This window comes from Thermobia domestica, chromosome 7, assembly GCF_964235325.1.
Source record: "Thermobia domestica chromosome 7, izTheDome1.hap1.1, whole genome shotgun sequence".
NCBI classification, from domain to species: Eukaryota; Metazoa; Arthropoda; class Insecta; order Zygentoma; family Lepismatidae; genus Thermobia; species Thermobia domestica.
Window position 1 is genome coordinate 168,282,141 of NC_137460.1, and position 26,188 is coordinate 168,308,328.

The window sequence follows — 26,188 nt, forward strand, 5'->3', positions numbered from 1 at the left end:
TATTGGGCAAATTATAGATGATTTCCCTTTATCCGGAAAAACTCATATTTTTAAAGTGAGATTGAATGCATTCCTTAGCGGATATGTAAACGCATCTATACAACCCTTTATAATATATGGAGGTATTCCATCAGGGCCAAGTAGTTCTGGACTTTAATTTTTTGATATCCATTTTTACTTCAGATTGAGTGATTTCCTCAATGGTAAGTGACTCTAGTTTGTTACTTACATAGGTTAATAAACTGTTCGTAGGAATGTGACACCTGTATCTGGCACATATACTGACTAGAAATACTGTGCAAAAGCATTGGCTATTTCATCGTTATGAGAAAGTTTGCGTCCCACATAATTTAATTCACCCCCAAGGAGATGCTGTCTTATTTTTTATGAAGTTCCACTATTCATTAGTAGGGTTATTAATGTTATTTTCAGAATCTTGTATGAACGCTCTGTATACCATCTTAATTTCTTCCTTTATTTCCCTACGCAAATCATTGAATTTACTGAGATAATTTACTTCATTACATTTGTATTTTTTATGATACCTTGCTTTAGTTTTGATTTTTTTGATTATTTCATTTGTAAACCAGCACGGATAAGCTGTTCTTGATTTGTTTTTAAGTGGCACGCACTTGTCAAATACACTATAAATAATGTAATAGAGATTATCAACTAGGTCATTGGCGTTTTCATATTTCTTTTGGCAGTTCCAGTTAATAGATGAGAATTCGAGATACAACCCTAAGAAATTAGCTTTCCTAAAATAATATCCTGATATATTAGTTTTCTTTTTAATCTTCGCGATCCCCTGCTGCATCACGTTTATTACTAAGGATGGATGGTGTACATCTTCTGGAATTAGTGAACAATATTCCCTATTCTATATTCGTTATATTAGACAGAACCAGATCTGATGTACGATTATTTTCTTTCGTCACATGATTGGAAATTATAATAAGACGTAAATTCATATAAATTCCTAAATTTAGAGCTTGTTTCAAAATTAAATCCTGTACCGTGTATTTCCGATAAATTGAAAGGTATAATATATGTGAAAGTTCTAAACAAAATACCTCCTCAGCTATGTAAAAGATTTCCCAAGTTGTGTGCTTATAACTGTCTTACATACTGACAACACAACTTTTGTAAGTACATGCAACAGTTAAATGAATGTAAAATATAAAAATTCAAAACCCGACATCAAATGTCTTCCTTTTGAGGACCACGTTGGTGCATTCTACACCGCATCTAAAACCATCTTAAAACTAAGGAAAGCCTGTTCGAGAGGGTGACCCCCTTTCTCGATTGCTAAACAACCTGGTGATCGACAGTGTGCTGTGTCTCTTATCTCTTGTGGTACCTTGATTGTGAACTCCTAGCCTTCGAGGATAATTTAGTACTCACATAAACACCACCAGTATACACTTGCTTCTCAAAACAGTAATAAATGTTATGTAAGAACGGCGTTTAGCTCAACTTGCAGAAGAGCTTAGTACTTTCAATGATAGCCGCAGGTAAGAAGATGATTAAGATCTTCCTTGTTTCACAATGAGTACCGAAACTCTACTCCAGACTGGCTATAGGACGTTGAGGTTGCTTGGGAGTATAATTTACGTTTAGTGCAAGTCAGATGACTAAGGCTTTTTTGCGCTTTATATCGGACGTTTTGGGAAAGTGCTATTGAAATGGCAACGGTGGCTCTTGCTGTTGATTCAGTTGTTTTCTCACATTTACCAGGCCGTGCTGAGTCGTACGGTAATCTACCGCGTTGGAATACTATATCGACAAGTGCGTGCTTCGGTGCACCATTGGGTTGTCGGCCTTATGATGTCTCAAAGGCGCCGTTCCATGCACCGATAAGAGGATGAACTTGATATTCCTTCCTGTAGATTGACTATCGACACGTTTAAGCTGAGTCAATTCAACATGCTTCGAAACTCAAAGCTCTTAAGTTTTCCGTGCTACTCATCACTTACTGTCCATCCGGCGGGAAATAAGAGTGGGCATGTGGCATATTGAGGCGATCAACCAGAACTGTGATACTCGCGAGACAGATGACTAGGAAACTATATAATTTTGTCCGTGAAAGTGTGTTTTTGTAACTTCCCGAGCCCGTGCGACATGTGCATCACTTTACCTTAGTGAGGCATTAAACCTATCTAGCGAGAACTATGTGAAAGTCCAAGTAAAGGCAGATTGTTTATCTAGTAGGATTTGAATTCGAACCTCAAGAGGAACTAGGAAATAAGAAATGTCTATTGTCTGCCAGGCTAACTGTGGAGTCAGCGATATAGTTGCTCAGACCGTCTAGAATCGTAGAAGAACCCAAGTAGTTCGAACCTCACGTCATGGTTTTATCTGTGAGGCGTGTACAAGGATTGCCTTAGCAGGGATAGTCTAGGGAGCCCCATATTCCAACCTCGGAAGAACTTACAAAAGCAATGGCGAAAGTGCAAAACCTCGTATCTCCACTTTGTATGAATTTTAGATTTTGGTTGCGTTTAATTTCCCACATCTGAATCTACATGTGTGCAAAAGCTCGTAAACGAAAACCCAATTTTCAAAATAAAGTAAAATAAAAATTGAAAAACTTAACTTTTAAAACCTCGTATTGCATAATAGTTAATGTGAAAGCAGAACGGTTTTATTGCTCTCCTAAAAAGTTTGGTTTTGATGAGGTACGAAGTTTTGCACTTTCCCCGTCGAGAGCCTCCCATTGTCGCTTATGTTTCGACTACAGCGACACTTGCAGATTGTTTGGAGCCTCAGGTCAAGACGCTGCTCATCTTTTTAGACTCCTTAAATACTCCTGTGTTTATAATACTCAGACAATTCTCAAATTCGGGAGTACTTAAGACTCGTTCAGGGTACTTGCTTCGGATAACTTGCACTGTTTCATGGATGGGTGTGTGGTCTGCTCGCGAAACAAATGAGCTAGCATTATCGTGCGTTCTGAGACTGAAATTCATTAAAAAATATATATATATATTACGTTGCGTGATATATGCCAATATTCTTGTGCTTCATGACTGACGATTCCTGCAAGGAGTCCGATGTTACGGATCGTAGTGGGATAAGGAGGTCGTTACTTACGCCGAATGCCGGGATAGCCCACGAGTGAAGTGCATCTGCAGCCGTAACTAGAATGTACCATCTCACAACGGTTACAACTATTCGCTGTAGCTCGATCTCTCGAGAGTTTTCTGCATTACCCGGAGCAGTATAGTCTAGTTTTAAAAAATGTACTCATACTGTCTATGGATAAGCATACCATACTCTGACAGCTTCAGAACAACACTTTTTAAACTAATTTTGTAAAATGCATTCTTGTTTATTTTGCCTTCTATGGATTAAAGTTGTAGCAATTAAATCATTTTCAAATGACTTTCCCGTAACACTGTTATATGTGCGACATGTTTTTTTTGCCTATTATGCAGTCATTATGTATTAAAATAACGTGCCATTTTCCAGTCTGACTAAATAAAGTAGTAGTAGCTACACTGCATTATTTTCAGCATGCAGATAATTCGTTTGTATAGGATCGATAGATAGTATTATAACGTTACTAAAATTTCTAGTAGATTGCTTAAATACTGTAGTTGTATTCATTTTAATGTGCATTCGTGGTTATCAGATCTTGATTGTGCCGTAATTTATCCTTTTATGAGCTAGAACTTTATAATAAGTTATACCTTCGAACTATCTGTCTAGATATGTTTTTGGATCAGTCAAAATCCATTTTACATTTGAGAATCATTCGTCTTAAGTTGTAAGCTGCGTATCCTGTGTTTGTAGACTCATAGGAGATTCTATGATACCAATGTCCGAAGAGAAGAAAAGCTTTAACCTGCTTTCGTTTTTATTGGATGGTAATCTATTGATACTTAATATTGTAGAGAGAGTTTTTGTATAATGCTTTAATTCCTTGTAATATATTTGTATTTGGGTTATTTTTCAGAGGAAAATAAATCTGTAGATGTCGGCGGATCAAGGTTATCAGCTAGCAGTTCGAGTAGTTCCGACTCTGATTCCAGTAGTTCCAGTTTATCGTCTAGTACATCAGACTCCAGCGATTCAGAAGCAGGTTAGGCCATTGACAAGGCGTAATTAACACAGTTCCATGTAAACCTGTTTCCAGGCCGTTCATTGCTCATTCGTACATAGTCCATCATTTTGATGGTTTTTGTTGTATTAATAAGACGACGACTTGGAATAAATGGTAGTCATTTGGTTCAAATGAATCAAGTTCAGTCATATGCGAGTATTCGAAGAGCCACGGTTATAAGGATTTCATTTGTGTGACGCTTTTTTTATATATATATATGACGTCGTGTGGACAGTTCAGGTTTGTATACCTTGATATAGGTGTTGAAGTACCATGGTAGGTACAGTTCCATCTCAGGCAGTTCCACAAACTAAATGATGGTCATGAGTACTGGAGATTCATGATTATTTTCTACTTTTATTATTTTTTCTTGCTCTGCTCCCTTCCTTAATGAGACTTCTGAAGATTTAAATTATATATAACAGTTGGTTAAAATATTCGATCTCATTAAGTGTGATATCAGTTGGGGCTTGTAATTTTTTGCACAAAACATCCTTGCAGGAGACTAACTGCGGAAACAGAAATTGTGTACGGCAATACCTTCTATAGTCTTCATACATGAGACAATAAGGCTGAATTGAAATTGAATGTCATTCTTATCCGTTAGGGATGGTTGAGGTGAAAATGAAGTGTGTTTGGTAGATACAGCGTTAAAGGTACAAAACATTTTGTCCTTCGGAGATATATATATATATATTATAAAATAAAATATGTATGTATATGTAGAAGATATATTAGCCAAGAGTGCAGAATGTGTTCATTGGGGTCAGCCAGCTGTAGGTATTACTTAAACACTTCGTTCATAAGTATTATTCCCCCTCACAAGAGTATTTTAGTGATGCCACACTTTTGAGGGGTTTGTGTGCAGTTGAGAATTTGAAGATGCTGGTGTATGTAGAGAAATGATCTACATAATTTAATTTAGAAAGCATTTTTTTAAATAGTTTTTCAGAAGACCTGTGCTGGCCGAAGCTAGTGGCAGGGCTGTTGGCACTCACTATTAAGATTAGTATTATGACTGTACACAAACAAATGCAGACAATGTGAGTGGTGGCTGGATTTGTGCTTTTTTTGTTTGGTTGTTTTTTTTTTTTTTCTTCAGTATTTTGAAGTAAGAACAAAAAATATAGTAATTGAATCCAAAGATAACTACTTTTTTTTTTTATCAAAATTGAGACGAAATTTGTTTTGTTAGATATGTTTCATTTCAAATAGATGTTACGAGATGTTAGTTTGTATATATACATACATATAAATATGTATGTGTAAGTTTCTATAGTATTTTGCAGACTTACACTTACATATGCTTGTATATATATGTATATAATCATGAATGAACGAAAACTTGAAAAGACGTACATTTATGTTTGGCTAGCTGGCCTCCAAACACATTGTTTGCACTCCATGGCTTCTGCAAGTTTGTGCAGAAAGTTATATCGAGTTCCTTTTTATTTTTATTTTTTTTTCTCTGGAGCTTGGAATATGTGCAAATTTTTATCTTGTATTTTTATTTATTTTTTATTTTTATTTTTTATTTATATTTTTTTTGAGCAAATCTTATTGTTATTTATCATGTTATTGATGTACTAGTAAGGAGGAGATAGTCCCATTACAGATTAAAAAAATATATATATATTTGCTGTAATAATGCTTCCTGTAGCTTTTGGGACTAAAATAACTTTCTGTTTCACTTTTTTTTTCTTTTTTTCTTTTCTTTTTTTTTTTTTTTTAACGCTCTTCTAAATCTGTGATCTATTTAGTTTGATAAATGCATTGTGGATTCTTTTTGAGACGAACAGTGTGTGTATGTGTGTGTGTGTGTGTGTGTGTGTGTGTGTGTGTGTGAGTGAGAGAGAGAGAGGATGTTTAGCAGTGAGAACGGAGCAAATATACCGATATATATAATTATTTCCTGGTTGTGAAACAGAAAGTTTTATTACGAAATGATAAGTTTATGTAAGGTGGTTATTATTAAGTGCACTGTATATAAGTGCAGTTACTGAAAGATAAGGAGAAAAAAATTGTATTTTTAAATTCAGATCCGAATCGTGGTGATCAGTTGAACAGTTTTATGTGAGTGTGTATCATACCTGACTAGTTGTATTTAATTAATGTATTTGTACATTTCGAGAAACTTAAATTTTTACTTCGTATAAAACAGACTAGCATCATTGTGTTAGTATTCATGTTGTAGTATATCTTGATAGACCTGGTGTTTTATGTGTACTCTTCAACAGAAAGCATGTGTGTGTATGAATGTGTATGTGTATGTGTGGGTGTGTGTTGTGCTAGAACGAATGGTCTTTAATAAGGATTGATGCCATATTTAACAGATAACCCACCTAGAATTCGCAAAACTATTCCTGGAGAAAAAGCATAAAACAATATGGGTTTTTAATATTGACATATCTGGTAAGAAAGATGTGCAAGTTATTAACAAAACATGATAGATGTTAAACTGAAATTCCACTGTGTGCATTTAAAGGCACTGGTGTCTGTAAGTCCCAGCATTTTTCACATCCTCAACTGTACATATTAATTTTGCAGACGCATGTGAAAACCAACTGTTTTTGTAGTTCACCATATTCCTCTCTGTAATTTTTTCATGAATAAATACAAAAGAAAAAAGCAATTGTTGTATACAGTGATATGAAGATATAAAAACAATAAACATAATATATATAAATTACATAGTAGTTGTTCATTTTGTCTGTTTGAGCCTGAAAATGCATTCTGCACTCTTGCTTAAGTTGGCAGTCTTTTTGTTGGAAACTGTATATTTTAGTAGTTCCTAAGTTATAGAATGTTTCATATATATATATATATAGAAAGTAGGCTAAGATGACGTCATAAATAATAGTCGATAAACGATCATCTAGAGAATCAGACACACAACGTAATATAGAATTGTTAATTTGCTATGCAATAACATTAAGTACTCTGCATTTGTTTGTTTACAACGAAGTTACAGTAAATCCTCACAACGTTGTGTCGAAATTGCGAGAGTTTTGCAAGTAAGCCGGGCGTATGAAAAATTCAAGGCCAACTTTGTTATGAATAAAAATACAAAACCGTGTGGTTTTTGTATGGTTTTGAATCTAAAATTGTGAATTTTTTCCAATTGCAGCAAGTTCGACACTGGTAAAGCATCCGAAGTTGAATGAAATAGCAACATTTGTTGATTCAGCAGGCATTTCTTTGAGCCTTCACCATACCAGCAATACAGAATTATTGGGAAATGGACTCGAGGATTTCTAGGTTCCTTCACAGAACAATGTGGAGATTTGTCGATTTTCAGTTCTTTTGTTTCGTTCCAGCAGCCTGCTGAACTTGTAACATTACCTTTGATTTCACATAGGACTTCGTAGAAATGTATAGGCCAAACTAGTGGGACGATTTGGAAAATTCGACATTTTTAGATTGAAAACTATCCATTTCCAGCATTTCTTTGTATCGTTACTTGCAATGAAGTTGGCGTATGGCTAAGGTTAGACTGGTCCGCCTGGCAAATGCCTGATGCGTCCCCCGAAACCCTATTTAACAGCGAAAACAAAAACACTGAATTTACCTGAAATACGTGTCTCCCCTTTTTTTTGTAACCATACACAATAATTCAGTTATCATTAATGAACGAAATGGTTTTGTGATATTTTGATTTTTTTTTTCAAGCTGTGTAAAGACAGTTATATTGCCGGAGTTTGCGGATGTGTTATGTAATCAACGTGATATCTTTCGAAGTTAGTGATGCGGATTTTAAGTTGTTCCTGTTGGAAGGATTGAATAATCCCAAGGATAATTTTTTCAGCATTACGTTTACTTTAGGCGTTTCGTTTTTTACCTTCTGACATAATCAAGAGGCAGCAAAGACTAGCTTTTTTAATATAGTTGACCATTCTCTAATACTATTTTGTTACATTATTCGACCTATTATATTCTTTCAAGGCTTGTAATGGTTATTATTAAAATACTTCCTGTAAAAGATTATCGCCTTTATTGATTCCTGAGACTGAAATAATTACTACAACAAATTAGCAGTCTTTAGGGAACTTCAAGAGAAACACAAAATGAACATAAGACGTAAATTGCGTTCTTTCGAAGTTATAAACTGCCAAGAACGATGGAAAATTAACTTGAAATTAAATAATTTGAGAACAATGGGACCTATAATATTTATAGTCTTACTTTGACAGAAGGAGATATCCTAAGGGAGCAAAAGGTGTTGAAAATTAGGGAGAAAGAAAAACCAAATATATCATATAGTGAGCCCTTCAAGTTAGTCTCCTTTAGCCTAGCCGACAGCATAACCCTGAGACGAAAAACTTACCAAAGATTTCATTTTTCTTATCCTGTCATGATGAAATTGTGAAATGAAGCAAGCGGAAGGAAACAGGAGAACCCACGCACACTGTGTTTGTCCACCACAAAGCTTACTTGGCGCGAGTGGAAGTTAGGATAAAGAAACTCAGCATATAAACTCCTCATTAAAAATTAACGCCTTCTAAATTTTCCGTTTGAGAAGGGGAGGGAGAATTTTTACATTCTTTTCGTCAGGTTGAAATCCATGTTGTCTTATCAAATGACAGGAAAATGCATGAACCGTAAGTTACGGGTCTTTATCGTTAAATTTTCATTGGCATGCGTATCTAAACGAGAAACTAATGAAATTTTCTCCAGATACTAGTTTCCCGTGGAAAGAACGAATGTTAGTGTAAAAAGCGTAATAAAAATTTATCGAAGCTTGGGTACTTTTAGTATGAGCAGTAGTTCAAGCGTTTCACTTTGTCATTTTTCTCGTGACATCATTGGTGAACAATTTAAAAACTTTCATCATTCACAATTTATTACAAAAAGCGCAGTTATAAATTTATCCAAGCGTGTACACCTTTTGACCTTTCTCTAGTTATTTTAATACAAAATGTTTATATAATTTGTTCTTAATCAAACCGATTGTTCAGAATATAAGATTTCTTAAATTCAAATAGAAATGTTATCAGAATGAAAAATCATTTACAGTAATGTACGAAAATACTGCCACTGGCCTCTCCTTCAAAGCTTCCATTCTTGCAATCATCCGTAGGAAATGGTAGTATTTTGGCTACAAAAAACTAGCTCAATTCGCTATTAATTTAATTCCAAGTATGGAATGGGAAACGGGTTCAAAGAGAGAGATGACGACTTTGTGATTGTGACTGCGTATTTGCACAATGAGTTGGTTGCACATTTTTGAAGTTAATAAGTGAGAGATTTTTTTGAATGTACACTTGTGTCCAGTATTTTTGTTGCATGTCTTCAGAAATTATATCAATAGAGGTCTTTTCTTATGATAGAAAATGTTACATGTCTTCTTGGAAATATGAGGAAAAAATCTCAATTTTCATCGCGAAATTCTATTGTTTTCGTGAACGTGGCCAACACGCAGTGAAATTTACAAAGAAAGCTGAATTCTATCCTTTCTTACATGTACAACGTTCATCTCTCTCTTAATGTTAGTTACTATAGATAGGCACAACTCTTTATGATTATATAGATATTAAACATTTTACACGTAAACAAACGACTAAATAGAAATAAACCACAAATGTTCGAAGCGATCAGGCATTTTATGTTAGTGATTTAGTTATATTTGTCTACTAAGTGGATGAATTTCAATTTACCTTCGTAGAATAGCTGGTTAGCGTATGCTCGCTAGGTATTTTATTTTTTCCAAAGCTTGATTGTCATTTTTTTCTTCTAATAATGTTCCCTAGTAGTTCCTTCATTCTAGTTTATTTGAACGTTCGAGATAATTCAGAATTATTTCTTTAAAGAATATTAAAAATTGTTAAGAATTCTATAACAAGAGGAAACATCATTTCTGATCATTGTCATAACCGGAATGGGAAACTTATAAATATTTGAAGTGTTAACTAACATATGACTAAACTTGAACGAAACATTACTAAAATAAAATATTTACTCCCAATAGTCTCTGCAAATAATATGTAGAAAACGGATAGAAATAATGAACGTAACTATTAGTTGCCGATTAAAAGTATAGTACGGATAGTGGTAGAATTTTCACTCTGCTTCATGAAATTAATAAACATACTACAAAAATTGTTGCAGAACTGGAATTTTGAAACATTTATCAAGCGAACATAGGTTAATGGTTAGCGTTGAAGCTTCGTAATTGGGAGTTCCCACGTTCGAATTTCAATATCAAGTATCCTGGTTAGTGGTTTTACAAAAATAATGGGAAGCCTTTTTTTTAGTAAATAAATAAAATATCTAAATCAATAACTGTGACTAGATTGCGGATTGTGTGTGACTATTGCAAGCTGTTAGAGAGGTAAATGAAGACAGTAGCTTATGACGTGTAAGTAGACTGTTTCAAATAAATGTAAATACATATATTGTAATCTCACATAAAATACCTTTCAAGCCCTTTTCGTTGGTCTGGCGAGTAGTAAGTGAGAGTTTGCATGCGGTTCCCGGTTCTGTTTCCCGTAGAACTTTTTCCTTTTCATTTACTCTCAGTAATTATCCAACATATTGAGCCTTAAAAGCATAATCGTAGGATGTTAAACTAAATAATTCCGTTTCAGTAATTTCCAGTGATATCATCTTATTCATTAGTTGCGATCGTGCGATATACTACTATACCAGGGGGTTCCTCCTGGTCAGAGAAAACAGGGAAAGTTATGCAGGTCAGGGAAAAAGACTGGAAATCAGGGAAATTTTATAAAATATATTTTTTCTAACATCAATTGGATATCAATTCCAGCTTACCCAAGTATTATAATACCTATTTTTATGAGAGGTAAGTGGAATGTACGTATGAGCAGTTGCTTTAATAAAAATGCAACCTTGCCATTTACCTGGACCAACAATGTAAGTGAATGAAGTGACTGTCTTTTAAACTAACGTGTCGATGACTAACCCTCGTTTCAGACATGTCCCTATTTACTTTAGGTTATGGATCTAGGTCAGCGTTTCCCAACCGGTGTGCCGCGAATGGGCCGCTGGTGTGCCGCGAGAAAATCGAAAGAAATTATTAATTCTATACGAACCAAATTGCAAGACAGGGGAAAATGTATATTTATATTTCACATTACTATGAACCTCTACTATAAATCTACAATTTTAAATTTCATACTGTGTTACTTTTCTGTACATTTTTAATGTTGAAAAACGTATTTATCATTGTCATGACCATTATTACTTCTTTATTGTTGCAGACTATTTCGTAACTTGAAATTTTAACATATCATTCAATAAATTCAACAAAGCAAACATGCATACAAATTACCTACAATTGTGTTTTAAAAGTATAGGAGATTTGTTTATTTGTTCGTTATTTAGTGATCTTCCCTTTTAGTTAGAGGTTAGATACAGTTTTCGAAAGAGAAAGTGGATTTTTAAAAACCCGAGTCCTATATTTCATTGCTATTGTTTTCTATTTTAAAATTAGAATGAAAAATAAGTATAATGATTTAGCGCAGGGGAAAATCAGTGATCGAGCTTTCTTCTCTGTAAGAAGGAAATTAGTAATCACATTAAAATACCACGGTAATTATATATATATATATATATATATATATATATATATATATATATATATATATATATATATATATATAGATGGGTGTGCCGCGAGAATTCAAGTTACACCTGTAGTGTGCCGCAAGTTGAAAAAGGTTGGGAAACGCTGATCTAGGTAAATAGCAACGTTGCATTTTCATTAAATATTGGGCGCATAAAAAGTGTACAGCCCAAACGGCTTGTCCGATTAAAAAAAAAATTCCTTCACTCTAAATTGAAAACATCATACTTGGAGACTGTTTTCCATCTTAAATTTTGTTGTAACTCTGACACGTTACATTGTCAGGGAACTTCTGAGACACCCTGTATATCATTCGAGGCTGGTAAGTAAGTAAAACTACAATAAATAGTATAGTCTACATATCAAGCGGGCATTCATATTTGTATTTTAACCTTCGTCTGATTGCTTGAAGGAAATGCTGAAAGTTTCTACAGTATGTATTTATTTATTTAAGAGGAGAAATATCCGTTCTTTAAACGGGAAGAGTAGGTTTGAGAAATATTTGGAAGGTTTATTTAAATTCTCTTCCACTTAGGATGATTATTTCAGTCAAAGTGAACTGGTGAAAATAAACGTCGACTCAAATGCTGTGTTCAAAAGTCATTTCAAACTATTCCGTCGCTTTCCCGTAATGAGACTAACAACGTCGATTTGAGTTTTATATTTTGAGAAAACAATTATAAAAATTGACCCCTTTCTCCCCTAAAGGTGAAATCCCCCCCCCCAAAAAAAAAGAAATTAACATATGTCCACTTATTTTTAAGTAAGAGTTTATATACGAAATTCCACTGCCTTTAGTGATATTGAAATTGTCGGCATAAATTTTGACCCCACTATTCCCCTTGATACAAATTTGGTAGAAATTTTGTGATTAAAGCTTGATTCGAGCTATGGTAAATAAGTTCTAGAAATCATTTAGAATGGTTAGCAAATTTTTCCATGATAATGGAATATTATTTTATTTGAATGTATAGAAAATCATTGTAAGAATTGTCCATTCCCCTCGTTCAAACCGGCACTTTCAGAACACTGCAATACGTATCTACTAATTTTAAAATAGAAATATATATAATACAGGGTGAGTCAAAAGTCCTTGGACACCTGCATAAGTTTGAAAATAGACGGGAAAAGTAAAAAGTGTTGATGGGAACAGAGGTTTGATGAGAGGCCGCAACTTTTGGAGTGTGTCATTCATGACCGCTATCTTGAAATCCGCCGTTTTGGATTCATTTATATATATATATATATATAATGGGAAGGGGGGTGTATGACAAATAACACTAGCTTGAGCTCAGGAATTTAGTGGTGTAATACTTTTTTTTTTTTTTTTTCAACTGTTTAGTTTTTCTCTGATAATGAGATAGACAACGGTGATTTCAATAGGAATTAAATAATTGTTCAGATGCTCCCTTTCCTCATTATATATTGTTCAAATGCAATATATATATATATGCCCACTTATTTTCAATGAAAAATATGTGTACAGTTTCATAGCCCTAGTTTGAGAAAGTCTGAGATATTCTATTTTTAGCATAAATATTGAACTTGTTTTCACCCTTAGCATACACGTCTCAATGAAAGCAAAATATTTAGGTCAAGGAGAATGTTGAAAAATTTTTACACTGCTCAGCTTTCTTATGGTTATGATTATACAGGCAGAGTCGATTTCATTTTTGTAATTAGTTTCAATATTCGTTCTTTGGACGAAAAGATTAGATTTAGGGAAAATATTTCAATGGTATATTTGAGCACTCTTCCTCTCCTTGGGATACGCCTATGAATCAAAAGTGAAATGAGAAAAACCAAAGTCGACTAAAGTCTCAAATTAATTTTAAATTGTTTAACTATTTTTTTCACTTTTGCTATTTTATAAATAGAAAAAAGAGAAATTAAAATATTGTAGAATTTGATATTTTTCCTCTTCTCAAAATCGAAATTTTCGAAGATGCTGAAACTAGCTTCAACTTACTCATATACCGAGTTCCATGTGTCTATCTGAAGTGGTTCTAAGATAATTCTTGACGTATATTGTGATAAAATGTTTTACGTATACTGTGAAATTGTGATCAGTGTTGTGACTGGAAATCGTTGTAGATTTCCAAAACTTTTAGTTGGCGTACAGGAATAAAGTTGAAATGATTTTTTTTTTTCTTTCGAAAGATGTTTCATAGATTGAAAAAGACCTAGTCTCGGTGTGTCTTGGCATTTTTGCTCTATGGAGAGCAATATATAAACCGGAAGTATTAGTAAATTTTTACCACTTCCGCTTTTAGAACAGTAATACAGATGGAGATAGTCCTTTTATTTGAGACGTTATATCTATTCCAAAAACCCACTTGTTTCTGTTGCCGTTTTTGTTCTATGTCGGTCAACGATGTAACTTACAACGCTTTGTGTCAATTTCAGTTTGAATAGAAGTTACCGGAAGAAATGGAACCTATCCTTGGAGCGCTGAATCAGATTGCTTTTCGATCTCTCTCGCAGCATATTTACTCTGACACCTGTCGACAGACAAACTGACGACGGGCACTTCTGATATTTAAGCTTATCAAAGTTTGCAAGTCTAAACATCCTGCTCGAACCAATTTGTAACCTATGTTCATTTCAGACGTTTCAGATGATGAAATAGACAACTTTAGAGTTCGTGTTTATATATTGAGAAAAAATATTTTTTTCTTTGGGTGTAATGTTCCAGGATTATGCTCTGTGGCTATGGAAGATAATAATATTGAAATAGATGGTAATAATGGAATGAAAAATAGGACTAACTGTTGAACCTCGATGAAACCCACCCACACACGGAGTTTGCCCACCACAGAGCCTATTTTGCAAAACTATTATACAAATTTCCCCCATTTGGAAGCTGAATTTGATAATGCTTTGATACATGAACACTTATTTTTAATAGAGAGTTTATGTGCCGGATTTCGTCTAACATGAAAAGATTTTGAGATGACTAATTATGTTGAAATAATTAATTTCAAATGGTTTAGCAGTTTCTCCGGTATATCATGTTACAGACAATCTTAACTTTATACTTATAATCTAGATATTAATTGTTGGTTTTCTCAAAATTAAAATTTTATTCGAACTCCTTTAGTAGATGGCTGCTTAATAAACTGATAGAACAAATACTTTTAATCTGGAATACAAAATTGCAAGCTGTTATTCATCGGTAGACGAATCAGCAAAATTATACGTCTTGGGGAACTAAACCCATGATTAGGACGACTGGATAATATGGAGTATGTCTTTCCGTTTCAAAGATTTTCTAATAACTCATTGTTGTTCACTTTGTGATATATACTATCATTATTGGGTCAGTCCATTCTAAGTGATCAAGCATGTTCCGCTCGACCATCTCCAAAACATCTAATTTTTTCATGAATGTTTATCCTATATAAGAGTACTTCAAAACTACATTTATTTATTTATTTATTATTATTATTATTATTATTTTGCAACATCGCTTGGCGACGCAGCGGCTCCTGCCGCCATTTTACGTTTTCTCGATTTTAAGCGTTTACGTTGTTTTGAATATCTCATCATGTATTTGTCCTATCAAATCGAAAATTGCTGGACGTCTCCAACTTGTGCAGAGCTAAAATTGTGATCTCAACATTTTTGCCTAAAATCAGGGCCTATAGTAGCAACATTTTTGGACATTGAAGACATGTTTGGGAAGAGGAAGCAACTGGCATACATGTCTGAATTTGTGTGTGCATGTAGTCCGGGGTCATAAGTTTATCCCTTAACAGTTCACTAACTTTTAAAAACTATCAAAAAATTATAATACTTGCAGTATGTCGTCTATTTGGTCTGTATATCATCTGAAAGTAGTTTCCTAAATTTTCCCGCCAATAGTTTTCGAGAACTGAGGTGTGTCCAAATGGTTACGTTGCACAGGTTTACGTAAAGTGGTTTTTGAGTATTTGTAGCCATATAGTAACATAGTTCAATAAAGAATAGTAGTCTGATAAGAAAGGAGAAAATAATGAAACATGGTAAGACTTGTTTACTTTATAGGATTTAATATCTAAATCTGAAATAATAATTTTTTAAGAAAATATAAGGTACTATCTATGAGTCCACATATAAAAAATAGTAATACTTCGCTGAAAATACAGATTGGATAAAATATAATATTGAAATATATGCATAGTTTTATAGAATATTCTTTCTTATTTCACTTTTTATATTTTTAAATTTGAATATATCAACGTAGTGTAACAATGACTTACGGGTCTACAAAAAAGATATCAATTAACAAGTGACAAAAACAATAAATGTACTTACAGATGGAACCGCATAAAGGAATTCTTTAGTGAGCTTTTTACTCCCAACTTACACAAACGGCATCTTCCCTTAGATGTGTAGGCTGGTCAGTGAGCAACGAAATCTTTCCTTGTATCATCACATGGTCACGTAGCAACAGGTGGACATATTTTCACTTGAGGTTCGCCCAAGGTTTCTAAAGATGGTCTCCCTCGTTTAGGTTTTCCGCATGATACTAGTGCAGATGTAGTATCAGCCCGAAACACTTTAAGATGTTTCGATGATTTCCCAAGTACGTCACACTCTTTTGTAAGATAACCAGCTGTTTACAACAACTAAATCTAGTATGTACCCAAAAATTCTAAGACACCATCGTCGTGATTTCATTGGTGTACGGCAAAGTTCTATGAACATGTTTGACTTGTCTACACTTCTCATGTGTTTGCTATAACGTTTGATGATATCAGGACATGAAACACGCACTTAACTTTTTTCCGCATTGTCATACCTCTTCACATGCTCCAGTCTCTGAATTCCTGCTACCGTGCTACCGATCGTTACGCAATTATTGTTTTCCCACTTTACAACAATGATCTCGTTATCACTATAATACTCATAATTTCCTCTTCTCTTCTTTGACAAAATCTTATTTTCTGCCATAGGACACCCTCCTAAACGATTTTGTCTATTGTTGGAAGAGCTGTTTTCATTACATCCTTCAAATATTGTATTAATTTCACACTTATAAAAGGTTATAAAAGACACGACTGAAAACTCAGACTTCTCCCTCTTGAATGAGAACGGTAATTTCCCATCCTTTTTCAGGAAGACGGAGCTCCGCCTCACTATGCGTTATGTTCATTCCAATGGTTCGATAGACATTTCCGGGACATCGGATAGGGCGACGGAGACACAGAGTGGCCCAGATTTTACGCCACTTGAACTCTTCCTCTGAGGTCATATGAAGAACCTTATTTATCAAGAACCCATCTATGATATCCACTATCTAATGCAGCAAATTTTGCAATGTTGTGAAACCGTCTACCCGAACATGCTGTTGCGAATCCATGCGGATTGGCAGAGGTGCTTTGCAGTTTCTTGCTCAAGAAGGATAGTGTAATGCTGTAATGCCAAATTTTCGCTTTTTCTGACGAAATAACTTCTGAACCAATAACGGTAGGTGAAATGGACTGCATCACTGTTTCCCTCAAATTGAGGTCGTGTCAAATGATACCCCACATACCCCTTTCCAATTTTAAAATCGAAAGTTGGATCCAAGATTACGGCTTCCAAGGTGGCCGCCAGGGCAACCATATCAAACAATATGGTCCGTTACCCACCCGAAGAACATATACCATGAACCGAATGTGAGTGCCAAGATGTTTCTGTGCTACAGGGTTCTACACTGACTGATGCCTCACTCTGTACTATACCTCAGGTATATAAACTGGATTTGAATCACTGCAAGTAAGATCAGGTTCTGAATCCGAGGTTCTTAAATTCTTATTTCGGTCTTACTACAGTTGGCCTTATTCTTAGTGTTCTTCCATAGGATATATCAACGGAGATAAGTTCTTCATCCATTTTTGACGAAACAGTCACCTGCAAAAATGTAAATAGCCTATCACAATATTTCTCCTTTTTACCTGACATGATTTTTCACAGTAAAACGTATTTACACACACACAACTATATATATATATATATATATATATATGTCGCATACTGATGTTCTTTTTCACGTTAGATTTTCTATAAAAATATCAAATGATACATTAATATAAGCTAGTCCAATATATTTTATTTTTGTCCTGTACAAAGTAAACGCTTGATCCGTTACCGAACAATGTAACCGAATGGTTACGTAGTATATTTTTATCGTAAATAGTAATCAATTTTTGACATTATTCCGTTTTCACACTTGCACATATCGAGAAAAATAGGAACATAAACTGCTTACCTTCAGTATTTAATATTTTCTGTCCGCTTCTAGCACTGCTTGCAAACCAACAACATATCCACACACTACTTCCCACGTAAAATTCACCAGAGTTATCACAAACGGGCAACAGCTGCTCCCCCATCGCAGAAAGTATGTACACAAATAACTACAACGAAGAATATCGAAATATAACAATCTTCAACTCAATAGGTAAAATCAAAAAATGTGTAACCAAATGGTTACGAAATCTCGTTAAGGGTTATACTCAAAAATTTGCAGACCTGTAGCTGGTCCCAAAAGGCCTGAAAAAAAAAAAAAAAAAAACGTAAAGTTGGGGAATTATGCCAATTTGGTACATTTCACTATCCAATATCTCCGATGGGCCTGGCTAAAAAAAAAAAAAAAAAAAAAAAATGTTGAGAATAGTTACTCCTTTAGTATACTATATTACACAACAAAGCGCGTTTTGTGTTTTCGAGCGAAAGGGGGTCAAAATATTAAGGAATCATGTCACTCTAGGACAGAGTTTCCCAACCAGTGGGCCGTTGGTGTGCCGCAAGGAAATCGAAACAAAATTATTAATTTTATAGCAATCAAATTGCAAGACATAGGGAAATATATTTGTATTTTACATTACTGTGAACCTCTAATATGAATCTACAACTTTAAGTTTCATACCGTGTTACTTTTCTGTACATTTTTAATGTTGAAAAAGTATTTGCTATCATTGTTATGACCATTATTGCTTCTTTATTGTTGCAGACTATTGCGTAACTTGAAATTTTAAAATAGTATTTAATCCTTTCGACAAAGCAAACATACATACAAATTACCTACATTTGTGTTTTAAAACTAAAAGGGATTTGTTTGTTCGTTCGTTATTTAGTGATCTTCCTTCTTAGTGAAAGGTTGGATAAGTTTTCGAAAAAGAAAGCATTGAAAACCCGAGTCCAATATTTTATTGCAATTGTTTCTATGTTTTAAATTAGAATGAAAAATAAGCATAATGATTTACAACTGGGGAAAGCCAGTGATCGAACTTTCTTCTCTATGAGAAGATGATCAGTAATTGCAGAAAAAAATACCACGGTATTTTATATTTACAAATAATAATATCTATGAGTGTTCCGCGAGAATTCAAGTTATACGCGTAGTGTGCCGCAAGTTGAAAAAGGTTGGGAAACGCTGCTGTAGGAGGTGTTTCGTTCACAAATTCAATTGGAAATTCGTTGTTGTGACGTAAAACAAAGTGGCTAGTCCAGTCAAGGTTCTCAAGCTCGTTTCTTTCCTCTAGTTGCGACTCACTGTCTTATCACACCCACAGCAGCACTAGTAAAAATGCCGCTATCAGCAGAAGGCGAGAAAAGTCAAAATGTGCACTTGACAGAAGTACCTAAGTACTCATTGGTCTTGCTGCTTGCTATATCAATATTATTTAATCATGTTTATTTTTGTTTTAACTGTCAAGTTATGCACGAGAATGTTGTCCTTTCGTTTGATCTACAGTGTTTACAGCGAATAAATGTTCACTGACTATGGAATGTCGTACCCAATCAGCTATAAAGACATGCTGATTGTATTATACATAATACGTATATTTATTTATTTACTAGTTATATTTTCGATGCAGCAAAAGGCCATTTTACACTGAAATATGAACATCAAGAGAACAAACTTTTAAAGAAAGTTTGTGTTAAAGGTATACCGGCATTTACCTCGTGGTTCTACAATATAACTTGTCAGGATGTTTGAAATTCGAACGTGGGAACTCCCCAATTACGAAGCGTCAACGCTAGCTTATGTTCGCTCGGTAAATGTTATCAAATTCCAGTTCTTCAACAATTTTTGTAAGATTTTTATTACTTTCATGAAGCAAAGAGTGAAAATTCTACCAGCACTATCCTTACTATATTTTTAATCGACAACTAATAGTTTACGCTCGTTATTTCTATCAGTTTTCTACATATTTGCAGAGACTATTCAGGGCAAATGTTTTGGTTTAGTAATGTTTCGTTATAGTTTAGTCACATGTTAATTAACATTTCCAATATATTCCAATTACGACAGTGATTACAAATGGTTTTCTCTTTTTATGAAATTCTTGACAATTTTAATATTATTTAAAGACATAATTCTGAATTATTTAAAAATACTCAAATATTCTTGATTAAAGAGAATAATATTAAGGAACACTATTAAAATAAAAAGTTATTGTTTAACGAATTCACAAAATCAAGCATTCTAAAAAGACTAGGATATGAGATTTGATCTGATGATCAAGAAAAAAAATGAAATACAGGGTGTCTACTGATACTGGAAATACTTGAATTATACTGGAATTTAATTTTGAGACTGGAAATATACTGGAATTTTGATCCAGATAGTGGAAAAATCATGAAACTGGTAATTTGTCAACAATACACTTCTGTAATTGTTTTAATAGTCGTAGAAACAATTTTGTATCCATTGAAATTGTAAATTTTTCCAAACCAAGGGTTGCATACATTTTGTAGACATTTAAAGCAATGGGTGGAGTGAAGGGCTGTGAGGGAAGTTACGAAGCCCTTTTAAAAATGTTTAAAAATCATTGTATTTAAAAAAAAATCAAGGTTAACTAAATTTATTAAAAATAAAATATTGTTTTGATGGTAAAACAATTACAAACCTAAAACCATCAAGTGTGTGATTATTCCTAAAGATTTTTTTTTTTAAACCTTTGTATTAGGTACAGGAAATTTGCTGATGTACTGAATATACTGGAATTTTGGAAATGAAACTCAGTAGACACCCTGAAATACCTAGCGAGCACACGCTAACCAACTGCTGTACGAGAGTAAGTTGAAATTTGACCACTGGTACACGCATATAAGTAAATCACTGACACAAAATGTCTGATCGCTTCTCGTATTTCCATTTAATCGTTTAATACCTATGATTTATAATACCTGTTTGTAAAATGTTTAAAATCTATGATTATAAGAGTTATACCATATGTATAGTAACTAACATTATGAAAGATTTACGTTGTATTTCTAATAAACCATTGAATTCCCTTTCTCTTTGTGAATTTCGCTGTGCCCTTGAAACGTTTACGATAACGAAACTTGGAATTTGGCAACGAAAGTCAGAGATTTCTTTTTTTTTTTTTTTTTTTTTTTAATTGTAACTTGAATTTCTTTTTAAATTTTTTCTGCATATTTCCAAGAAGACATGTAACATTTTCTATCATAAGAAAAAGAGTTATTTCTATTCATGTAATTCGTAAAGACACGTGACAAAAATCTTGGACACATGTGTACGTGAAAACATGCATCTTGTATTATAATTAGGAACGTAAAGTTTTCGTTTTAACGATAACATCGAAAATTTGAAAAGGGCAAAGTAAAATATCGTCGCTGCGCCTCGAAGAACTGCTATGTGACAATTTTTGTCGAAAATGAGTTACGTCGTGCAAGTAAACCCGAAAGGTGTCAGGGAGCGTCCCTTATAATGTCATAAGTTAATATTCAATTGTTTCGCTACAACAATGAAAAATTATAGATTGAAATTAAAGGCTTTTGGTTCTCATCACTTACGCATTGATTAATGTAAGCAAATCCTCTGTGCTTATAAAGGCGCAAAAGGTGCTATGTAAACACAAAAATAGCAATATAATAGTGTTGAAGCAAGCTGCAACAATGTGCAGTACACAATATATGCAGAACCAATTTTATTACATTTTTTAAGTGTTTCTGTGTATTTGGCAATATCTTAAGAGTTCGGAATGTTTTTTGCTTCTCCTGAAAAGTTATGGTTTTTAACATAGCGGTTCTTCGAGGCGCAGCGACGGTATATAGATATATCTAAATATGATAGAAGGTCATTTTTGGTGTCTTTAAATCGCGAAATAACGCGAATTTGGTACTTTTTCAAAACATTAAAATGCACTGCATAAAGCGATATATTCGTGAATTCGCCATGTTGGCCAGTAATGCTAATAAAATAACACAGGTTTTCTTTGCAACTAAATGTGATTCACTGAAGACCATCAGTCCTGTTATTTTTAGACCGGTTGGTTAGTGAAAGTTTGCCCGTGAGATTTTGCTACCTGTGCTCTTGAAGCAATATTTTCGCGTTTCCAACGTTGATTCTAAAAAATATTTTTTCAGAATACAGCTCCGTAATTACGGTAAGGAGGTAAAACCTTAAAGAAGAAAATGTGAAATATTGACAATTTTGTCCTTTGAAAAATAAGAAACATAAATTCGCCATTAAGTGAAAATGTGTGTTGATAATATGAATTGCGTTTTAAATAAATTTTTCGAAGTGAAGAAAATGTTAGGAAACACTTTGCTATGAATAGCGTTTAAGATAAGTGTATTGTAAATTTGATTGGTTTTCTGAAGTGAAGAAAATGTTAAGAAACACTGCAGTGTGATTTTTCGCGTATTCAAATCATGCATTAAATAAATCCAAGTTTAGGAAGGATATCGAGCCATTTTTTCGCAGATGGTAAGTCCAAAAATATGATTTATTCTTTTAAATTTAAGATGTCAATATTTAAAATTATTCGTTTAATTTTAAAATTATATTTTATTTTAATTAGGTATCACAGACCACTTTCCCTATGTTTATAATATAGGCTGTTTGCTTTTCAAAACCATTACAGAATAAAGCAAATAACTCCTATTTGCTTGTATTAAATCGCGAAAACTAACACCGGTTTTCGGCAAAAAAGTAACACCGATTTCAGGGATAAAATAAGACGAAAACTTCGTTCCTAATTATAATACATTATATTCTTACTGTGCTCGGAATCTTGTAATTGTATATTCCTCAATTGCAGAGTACGTTCTTTATGGACAGGGCTTGAAAAATCCACTTGCTTGTTCGCCAGTTTCGAGTACTAGTTTACAGTTGGCGAGTGAAGTCCGATCAATCAAAACGTATTTGATTCCACACAAATAAAAAAAGAAAAAAAATAATATTGTAATGTACCACCAACACCAATAAACAAAATAAAAAATGTATTGATATGTTTATTCTGGGGCAAAGTGATTTTTGTTTATTTGTATAAACACTGTGACTGCAAAATGGCCTGGCTAGTAGAGTTTTGGCTGGCAAGTACTTGGAAGGAAGATTTTTCAAGCACTGTTCATGGTAGTGTACCAAATGTCCCGGAACACTACACCATACATTTCAAACAACAATTGAGCAAATTTGTCGCCAATGTATATAACTAGAATAAACAAATCATACCTTAATAGGTATTAGTGGACTACCCCATCTAGGATACAACATTAAGTTTCATATTCCAAATGTACCAAATTTCACAAAATTAAATCCCCACGTTAAGCGGGTTTGCATATCCAGGCTCCTAACTATGAAAACATTTACGCTCACTCCAACCTCAATCATTTCACGAATTCAACCTGTTTTACGTATGTTATTAGGACATAATATCGATTATGATTTATTCTAAAAACACTTTTATACATTGCAAGAGCTGTAACGTCCAAATATTTACTGAGAACTCATAGTCGTATCGGAATAAACAAAAGCAAGTATGGAACAGTAAACTGCTTTCACAAAAGGCAAAAGATGATGTGCAAAGGCATACAAAACGGCCGAGTGGTTTGGGTCGATACACTATCAATCACATGTTTGTGTGTTCAAACCCGGTAGCAAGTTGTTTCTTTTTTAAGTGTCTTCCTATTTTCATCCGGAGGCTGAAAATATTTCTTTGAGTAATTCATTGTAAACTTCTTTTGTTTCAAATTCGATTAGAACGGAACATTATATGAATTGCGAATCTTAAATCCATAGCTTAAAAAAAAAAAAAATGACGTATACTCACTATTCCATTATCCTCTGATTTGTAAGGAAAAACTATTTATAAACAGTGGTGACTTCAGAAAAATATCCTCGGGGGGAATTGCAATATGCGGGTGGAGGGCAAACATTGGTAATCCACATTGAGCACGATCGAATATATGGTCTTGAAGGCGGAAATTTCTTAGCTCGAGAGGGGTCTCAAATTCTACCTCAGATCACGTCCTGAAAGCATCGTTGCTTAAAAGCTTTTCGTAACAAATATAATATTACACTTGTTTCTCGTTCTACATTTAGAATTGGTAAAATCATAACTTATAGAGGATTATAATAAAAGCATAAAAATTACAATACCAATCATGTATAAATTATCCTGTAAGTTACCAACTTTGGATCAGATTAAAACTCAAATATTTGTTTTCGGATTGCACTTAGAAGTAAGTCCTCTCTATATACTCCTGATTGGAAAGCCATGTATAACTCTAATTAATTAATCAATATTTATACAAATATGTTTTTTTATTTTACTATTTTTACTATTCAATATTATATACACTTCATTTCCAAAATCAAAATCTCGAAAATGTATATTGTGCGAGTGCAGATTCCCAAATAAATGATTATTTATCATATATTAGTCTCTATTCGAAATTCTATTTAATCGAATCCGACAAGAACACAGACAGAAACATCGAGAACATGTGAAAAAAAAAGAGAGAGAGAAGAAAGTGCTGTACCCGGCGGGGACTCGAACTTAGTTCGAATGGTGCTTTATAAGCCGAACGCCTTAGACCACTCGGCTATGGTAACAACTAGTGATTGTAGCAAAGGCTTCGAGTAGTAGTTCTTATTACAGAATAACATTTTCTATTGCCTAAAATTTAAACCTAATTTACTTTGATATAATATATCTATTAATTTGTTTCATGAACACGTTTTCGTTACTTTGATGAATGATGCATGTTGTTGATATAGATTCTATTACACGTTCTTTCGTAAATATTATAGAAAGTATCAGGGTTATTTATGATCTTTCATGGAAATTGACTGGCGCATGCGCAGTACACAGACAGTTCAATTGGAAGGCGAGGAAGGAAACGCTAACACACTGTTAGAATCTTTTATCGCTGTGAAGTATAGAGAACAGCTAAAATGTATTTTACGCTTGTCATTGCGTAAAGAATCACCAGGTTAATGTTTGTCCAAGTTCTCGCTGATCAACTGGACTCATGAAAAATAATTAATATTGTCATTACTGCCCAATATGAAGATTAAAGAACGTAAATTACACCACATTGTTTTCGAATTCGAACCTAGCTAAGGAAGGGACAATAAACAAAATGTGATTTATTCATTCGAATTGAGATAATTCAATGAAACTAGAAATTACACAATCAAAAGGAAAAATATCGTTAAAAAGACAATAATACTTTTATCCGAGATGGAAATAAAGTTATTAATTAATTGAAATAAAAGTAATATTGGGCATGATATAGAGTAAGAAAAAAACTAAATGTATTCTTAGAAACGTTCAAAGTAAATTCACAAATACTTTTTGAAGATATACTACTCTTCCTTAACGTTTTAACGGACTAATAAGTAAACAAGCAAAGGAACAGAATGAAGGACGAAAGTATTGCTCTTGAAAAAATATAATAAATAAACTTAAATGTTTACACAAAAAATAACACACTAGTACTTCGTGTAATCACCTCCAGAATCAATAACTTCTTGAAGTCTGGAGGGGATACTAGATACAAGTCTCGAGCAATACGACGGTTTGTCACGAAAATGTTCCCACACTTCCATAACATGATTTTGAAGAAACGTTTGGTCTCTGTCTTCACGTCTCTCTTCCCATTCTTGCACCATGTAGGCCCACAGATGTTCAATTGGGTTCAAATCTGGGGATAGAGGGGGCCACTCAATACAAATTAACTCTGGATGTTCACTTAGCCACTCTCGTGTCTGCCGGGAAGTGTGAACAGCACTGTTGTTATGCATAAATATATATTCTTCCTGTTCGGGGAAGTTTCTTTCTAAGGACGGTAACAACGAATTTTCGAGGATATTAATGTAAACACTGCTGTTAATTCTCTCAGGCACCGCAACCAAATCTCCAGGACCAGCAGCCGTCATGTATCCCCAAAAGTGTGCTGATATTCGTCCTGAACAAGAAGTTCTGATAATATTTTGTTCAGCATACCTGGTTCTGCGCGGTCTATACAATATAGCTCTGCCTTGTTGGTTAGACTTGAAAACATTCTCGTCGGTCCAGATGACTAAGTCCCAATATGACTGAGGTTGGGTTATGTTATTTTGTGCCCATTCCATTCGTCTGGCCTTGTGAGTTTGTCAGGAGAGTCTTCCTAGTGGGTCTTGAACAGTGTAGACCAGCCCCCAATAATCTTCTTATTGTTTCGTGAGAACAATTATATTCTCTGGCTTTGTCCAAGAGGATTGACGTGTGGCG

General features: G+C 33.9%; 2 protein-coding genes across 7 annotated transcripts in view; both read left to right on the plus strand.

Moving 5' to 3' along the window:
* Nucleotides 1-26,188, plus strand: part of GAPcenA (GTPase activating protein and centrosome-associated) — a 772,500-nt gene that overhangs the window by 322,394 nt on the left and 423,918 nt on the right. The window lies entirely within an intron of this gene.
* Nucleotides 3,499-26,188, plus strand: part of LOC145690568 (uncharacterized) — an 86,199-nt gene continuing 63,509 nt past the window's right edge. Inside the window, exon 1 of the mRNA XM_081765587.1 lies at nt 3,499-4,084. The gene's annotated coding sequence lies outside the window, so the exon portion shown is untranslated. The remainder of the gene's footprint in view (nt 4,085-26,188) is intronic.